This window comes from Penaeus chinensis, chromosome 8 (genome assembly GCF_019202785.1).
Source record: "Penaeus chinensis breed Huanghai No. 1 chromosome 8, ASM1920278v2, whole genome shotgun sequence".
Classification (NCBI taxonomy): Eukaryota; Metazoa; Arthropoda; class Malacostraca; order Decapoda; family Penaeidae; genus Penaeus; species Penaeus chinensis.
In genome coordinates this window covers 20,249,189-20,256,688 of record NC_061826.1, presented here as the reverse complement: position 1 = coordinate 20,256,688, position 7,500 = coordinate 20,249,189, and the positions used below count along the sequence as shown (strand labels likewise).

Here is a 7,500-nt window from a genome sequence, read left to right as displayed (position 1 = left end):
AAGTCTCACTAGTTCATATTTCCACTTCATAATGTTAAAATAGAACATTCTAATTTGATATGCAAAACAGACATACATGGGGAGCTGCACAATTTTTGAAATATTAGCTATATTAAAAGATGTTTTCATTTCAAAGTTCAGGTATCATGGGGGAGGAGATCAATGCCACGTGTGTCCCTTTTTTACACAAAATAATGGTTAATGGTTACAAAGCAAAATGTGGTAGACATTAAGGGTCATATAGCACTACAGAAATATTTAGTACTGAAAAGGGTAAAGGGGGAGGGGGGGGAGGTGTACAGCAGTTTAGGGTAATATGGTACTGAAAGTGAGGGTAGAGAGCATGAGTAAATGGTTAAGGTAGGGGTACATGCCATGGCATGCCTGAACTATATTCCGGGTGGGATGTGCATACATGCCATGGTTGCACTGGTCCTGTTTTCTGGGGCATGTACGGTCATGCCACGCATGCTGTGGCATGCATATCACTGCGAATTTAGCCCAGGAGAGAGGGTTTTCGTATCGGGAAACTACCTAGTGGCATTGAGTAAAGGGCAATTAGATCAAAGAGCAGTTTCAGGAGAAATCCTGGAAAGAGTGTTATTGTGACAAAAGGGAGTTACATGTGTATCCATGAGGGAGTGAAAGGGATACCAGGGAAGGAAGGGGGGGGGGGGGGGGGGGGTAATGCAAATGAAGAATGGAGGGATGGAATGTGTTGGGAGGGAATGGGAGGAAAGAGTGTAGGGGGGGACATAAGCAGGAGTAGGATGGATGTCGGCAATCATTTGAAGTGTATAGGGAATGGGAGAAGAGATTGGAGGATGGACGATGTATAGGTATGGTATTTTGGGTCATGATTAGATAATTTGAATGTCATCAAGAGTTTCTGCAATTGGGTTGGCTGGGGAGGAAATGAAGGTTTTCCTATGACTGGGAAGGGGTTGATATAGTTGGACAGGGCAGGACTCAATGTAGACATGTCTATGGAAGGTAATTTTGGCAATATTGTTGTAGGACTTTCAGCGGCCTCTGGAGGGAATAATATAGCACAGTGCTGATACTGCATAGACAATAAGGCAGGTAAGCTGGTTGTTTTCACAGTCTGACCAATCCTTGTCATAGACCAGGCAATCAGCTAGGATGATGGAACAGTTCCAGTACAAGTATTAACTCCTTGGATCTGGATGCTTCACAGCCTGTACATAGCCCAAAATACAGGAATTAGGCTTATTTGAGTGGCTCCTCTACCAGGTGTGTGGCTTGTAGACTAGGTGCACATGAACACTCATGTGCAGTGACAAGACTCCAAGCTTCCCCTCTGCAATGTTATTTTCTCTTATTGTGCATAAGTGTCTTTAGCGTTTCTGTCATCTTCCAATGTCTCTATTTGTCATTTGATTTGCTTTATCCAGATGGTAACAGACTCCATATCATCTCTCTAAATCATTCATAAATGTGAATAATGATAACAATAACTAAAATTTGGTGATTTGTGTAATTTTTTTTCTAATACTCAATTTTCTGTAATACAATCTTGTGCAATGGGGAAAAAAGGTCCACCCTGGAGGTGTCACTCTTCCAGTTATGGCCCACAGATTGTACATTTCACTCACTTATCGATGGAAATAATGCTAAAGCCCCTTCCTAAATGCCTAAGAGCTTTGTGCATTCACTGCAAGTCATTCCTGCCACCACAACCTTCAGCCAAAATTCTCATAATGGTAAGTTCTGTTACCCTGGCCCTCAGCCAAACTTTTTCATGACACCCACCCTCAAACCAATTTTATTCATGACATGATGGTCTGTGAACATTTGAACAATCAAAAAAGCTGTAGAAAGAAACTTTGCCTACTTGTTTTTTGAGACACTGTTGGAATAGGAAGATATTGTCAAAGTAAGGAGCTGTAGAGAGAATAAAAATAAATAAATCCCACTTGGCTGGTCTAAAAAGAGTACTCAAAAGATTTGTAGAGGTGGACCCAGTTGAATTGCGAGGACTGGAGGAAGAAGCAGAGGTGCTGAATGAGGTAGCACTAAAGGGACGTGGACAATAAGGATTTAGAGTATTAATAAGAGAGGATAAGGTCAAAATGAAGAAGACTGTAGAGGAAGAGGAGATTGAGTGAAGGATATTGGAAGAGAAAAAGAATGTTTTCTGAAGGTTGAGCAATGATCTGGGCAGGTGCTTTGGAATGGCTGAGCTGACAGCAGGTATTGAGGAGGGGGAAGCAGTCATATTCAGAGCATGATCAAGGAAAAAAATCTCTCAGCATCATAGACTCCAGTGATTTCTAGCAACCAATCAGCTGCTGGGAGCGAGAGTCTGCTACATGTAGCAGAACATCCCACTTGTCACGCTCTAGCATGTCGACACATGCATAGCTGTGCCCAGCAGATCAAGCAATTTGTTATGACCGCTATACATGTGACCCAGCAGTAACAGGTTAAGGTGGAGCTGGGGGTAGAGGATGATTTGGAGTTATACATACATAGCCGAATGAGAAAACTACCAAACAACTGTTGGAGCCCACCTCGGATTACTTCTTGGGAGGAGCAAAGGCAAAAGCACCACCAGGTAAATTACATAAGCAAGTAATTAGCACCAGATACACCTGTATGGACTTCTGCTAGTTGTAATCTTGCATGCAGCATTTGATAATGATACTGTGCATAGATATGAGTTCATACCAATATCAGAAAAAATTAAAATCCCAATGATTTATAGTGAAAGATTTTCTTAAAAAATTGTGTACATTTACACATGAAATATGCTTTCCATCTAGAGTCCCTGGTAAAATGCTGTAATATATAAAGGGGTCTGTATGTGTATTGAGTATGAAGCACTGAAGTTAAAAAATGAAAGTATAAATAATGATAATAATATCTGGTTTGGCTTCGTTCTAATTGTTGTTACTGCACACTGTTGTTAAAGTTGTTTTGATTTGAAATTGGTAATTTCCATTGAAAAGAGCACTTCAATATGAAGGGCATTTTGGAGGTGTAGGGTATGTCCAATCCAGATTTTTGGGAGGCAAGAAAGAAAAGAAGACAGAAAAACAGAGAGAGAAAGACAGAGAGAGAGAGAGAGAGAGAGAGAGAGAGAGAGAGAGAGAGAGAGAGAGAGAGAGAGAGAGAGAGAGAGAGAGAGAGAGAGAGAGAGAGAGAAATAACAAACAGTCCCCAACAATTTTATATGTAAATTTTAAAAAACAGTATTCCAAGTTGCCTTTCACATAGAACTGATGTAGCTGAGGAATATTTTTTAGGTAATTTGTGGATAATAATAATAATAATAATAATAATAATAATAATAATAATAATAATAATAATAATAAAGGGAGAAAGAAAGAGAGAAAGAAGGAAAAATCAATGTTTTGGGCCCCTATAGGAGAGCATGGTTAAAATGATATATGATTTGAAGTGAAATTATATACTTTATTACATGAAAAAAGTCATCTTAAACCATTATCTTTTTATAATCAAATAACTGGGGCAAGGTAGGCAATGGCTGGGACAGTTGCCTTAATGTCAGTGGGGATAGTTGATAAAGGAAAGTAATCTTGGCAATATTGGTGAAGGACATATGGTAGCCTCTACGGCAGGGGTTCCCAAACTGGGGTACATGTACCCCCAGGGGTACATTTGCACGTTTCAGGGGGTACATTTGGTCTGAAGGAAACAATTACTTGCACAATACATGGTGTTGTAATCTGCACTCAGATTGCACTTTTCTCATTTTCTTTGTGTTGATTAGCACCACCTTTATTGAAATTTCTAAACATGCAGACTTAAATAATTAAAATATTAAAATGTCCTTTTTTACTATTAAGCTTAATTTTTAGTGTTAGGGGTACATGGGAACCTATAAAAAGCCTAAGGGGTACTGAGGAACAAAAAGTTTGGGAACCCCTGCTCTACGGGAAATGGTGAATCATTGTACTGATACTGTATCCCAGTCCACAAAACAGGTGAATAAGGAAACTTTGCCTATTTGTTTTTGGAGGCATTGTTGGAAGAGGAGAATGTTGTCAGAGTAAGGGGATGTAGAGGGCATCACATTTGGCTGGGTTAAACAGAGTATTCAAAAGATTTACAGAGGGGGGGGTAGAAGAATGGGCTTTTTAGAAGAGGGAGTGGCATTGAGTGAAGTAGTACTGCAGAGAGGTGAACACTAAGGCTGTAGAGTAGTAATAAGAGAGGAGAGGGTAGTAGATGAAGAAAGCTGTGCGGTTGGAGGAGATGAAGTAGAAGATGTTGGGAGAGGAGGAATGTTTCCTGGAGGTTGAGTAATGACCTGGGTGGATGATTTGGACTTGACTGAGGTGATGGTAGGCATTGAGGAGGGGGTAATAGTAGTGTTCTGAGTCATGGTCAAAGGAGACCCTGGGATTAGGGAACCAGCAGAATTAAAACCAGTTGGGCTAGTTGATAAGTGGCAAGTCTCACTGCCCCTAATTGTGTTATAAAATTTTTACTACTTGCCATGGTAAGCCTGGAGTATGTTGGGGAGAGAAATGGTCCATCACTCATGGGGACCCCAAGGGGTGGACCATTTCTAAACAACTAAACTGGGGAATACCATGCCTATGACTCCCCTAGGCTGTCAGCCTTTCATTCTTACAACACAGCTCTCAGACCTTAGGAAGTGGATGGTATAAGGGGTTGGAGAAGAGAAGGAAAAGGAGAGGGGAAGAAGAGAAGACTGTAAAAATAGTTGAGTCAAGGGTTGAGGCCTAAGTTTGGGGTGATCCCTGGCATTGGGTCTCAGTCTCAACAGGAAAGGTCAAGAGAAGACTGTGCAAAATTGATTGAGCTGAAGGCTTTAGCCGAAGGTAGGAGGTCCCAAACAGTGGGACTAAGTTTCTTTCCCCTAAGCCTCCCACAACACCAATGGGCATTAGATTAAGGGGGGGTTTACACATGATGAAACAAGCAAGGTTTCTTATCTTTGTTAAAAAAGGTATGAATGAGAATTAATATCTTCACAGCCTAAGATGTATATTAATAAGAAGTATTTCTCACGAGGATACATCTGAGAAACTAATTCTCATGCATTCCTATTCCTACATTTGTGATAGACAAAGTGTTCTTTCTTATCTTAACCCCTTGGAGCCGAGGGACATGACTTGCACATCACAAAAAAATTTGGCCGAGAGGTGGATGATGTGAATATGCAGTCATGGAAAAAGTTGACTGGGGTGACAGGAATATGCTGTCATGAAAAATCTGGCTGAAAGCCAGGGTGACACAAAGCTCTTGGAGGGTGATTAGTCTTAGTGGGCATTTGGGAAATAGCTCTTCTATCATTTCCATCAATAAATGAGTGTGGAATGTACCATCCATGAATCATGACTGGAAGAGCACCACTATCTATATGTTCCTGGATCCTATTCCTACCTGCTGTAACTGGCAGCATAGAGTTATATTACATAAAATTAAACATTATGAAAATATAAAATATATCACAAATAACAAAAGGTCATTTATTGTTATAATCATTAGAGAGTAATTGAGTAACTTGAGAAGTGATATGGCATCTGTTTAAGGGGAGCGTCCCTGGGTTTGAGTGGGGGGGTTGGGTAGAGGGGGTCGAAAATGAATTATGCCCAGTTTCAGATTCGTATACTACTGTAGAATTACCCACGTGACTAAGAATTCCCGTGAAGAAAAATTAGGTGGTCAAAGGAGGGCCTAACCCCGGACAACAATTTTGCTGCTCAGCAAATTTCACGTATATGTACTTATGCCTTAGTGACGCACCAACATCAAGTTATATTTTGACATTACCTATTAAAATGGATCACAGGAGGGTAAAAGTAACGTGCATGCGCGAGTGCATGAGTGTACGCGCGTGTGCCAGTGTGCCGTGTCTGCCTTCCTTGGCGACAAGGAGTGGGTTGGTAGCCTATGATACTCTCTGAAGGGATATTTCAACTGAGTTGAGGATTTTTCCTCATCTCAGTTGAAAGAGGACCAGGAACCATGAGTAGTAGTATCCATGTTTTAGTATTAGCTTTCTTCTTACTCTCCCTTCCTCCCGTTGTACCCCCTGTTTGCTTCTGGGTGACTACGTAAGAGTATATTTATATTTACTCCACACCCCTTTATCTTCCCTACCTCCCATTTGCGGTCGGGGGGGGGGGGGGGGGGGGGGGCGAGGTGGAGGGTAATATGAGGTATAGAGGACTCCTGACTGCAGAAAAAGCGAGTATAGAAGTACGTGAATGTGATATTACAACGTAATTTTATGGTCACGTGGACTGCATAGTTACGGCACAGGATGACTTCAGTGCTATATTATATTGTATTTTGTGATGCTGTGCAATATCTATTGATCCAATCTGAATGAAGTAAAGAACAAGAGATAGAGCAATGGTTGGGATTTTTCTTATGTAAAAAGTAGCCAGTAGGCAAGCAAAAAAAATATTGGAAATTAATAGAAAATTATCAAAAAAGTTTGAAGGTCGATTACTCGTAAAGGCTTTTTTCATATTTCAGACTTCTCACGGCTTACAGCTTTTGTCCGATCTCAAAATGCTTTGTCCCCTAAACAGAACGTCAGTATGGGCATAAAAAATAGTTTTTTTTAAATTCGAGCTATTTTCTTTTTAAAATTTTTTTTACTTTTTTTTCTCTCTTTTTTCAGTTGTGTAACATGGGATAATTTTGAAACAAATTAATGAATTTCCAAATTGGAATACACTGTCCCTGAGAAAATGCCGATTTTCACTTTTTTGTTGAAAAATAGAAAATGGTCTTACAGATTTTAATGAAATTTGGTAGGATGAAAGAGTACTGTATTATGCATCTTTATACTGAATTTTATTTAATTTGACTGAAGGGAATTGTAGGCACAACAAAAAATCTATTTTTTAAAATTAGGTTAACTCTAGCCTTCTCACGTCCCAGAGTTACCACTTAATTTTCTATATTACTTTTGCTGAGAAAACCTCTAGGTCATATAAACAAAACAACGTATACCAATTTGGAAATTCATTAATTCAATTCTAAATTATCGCATGTTACATAATTCTAAAAAAAAAAAAAAAAAAAAAAAAAAAGAGAAAGAAAAAAATAAAGGTTAAAAATTTGTAAAAAAAAAAAAATATATATATATTTTGAATTAAAAACAAAAACGATATGTAGTTCTATGCACATACTGACGTTCTGTTTAGGGGGAAAAGCATTTTGAGATCGGACAAAACCTGTGAGCCGTGAGAAGTCTGAAATAGAAAAAAAAAAAAAAGCTTTACGAGTAATTGACCTTCAAACTTTGATAATTTTCTATTAATTTTCCATATTTTTTTTGCTTGCTTACTGGCTACGTTTTACATATGAAAAAGCCCAACCATTGCTCTATATCTTGGTTATTGCACAGCAACACAAAATACAATATGATATAGCACTGAAGTCATCCTGCGCCGTAACTATACTGTCCATGTGACCATAATATAACGTTGTAATATCACGTACACGTACTTCTAAAACTCATTTTTC

At 39.2% G+C, this 7,500-nt stretch overlaps 1 protein-coding gene across 1 annotated transcript in view; it reads right to left on the bottom strand.

The window, feature by feature from the left end:
• Positions 1–7,500, bottom strand: part of LOC125028159 (mediator of RNA polymerase II transcription subunit 7-like) — a 22,554-nt gene that overhangs the window by 841 nt on the left and 14,213 nt on the right. The window lies entirely within an intron of this gene.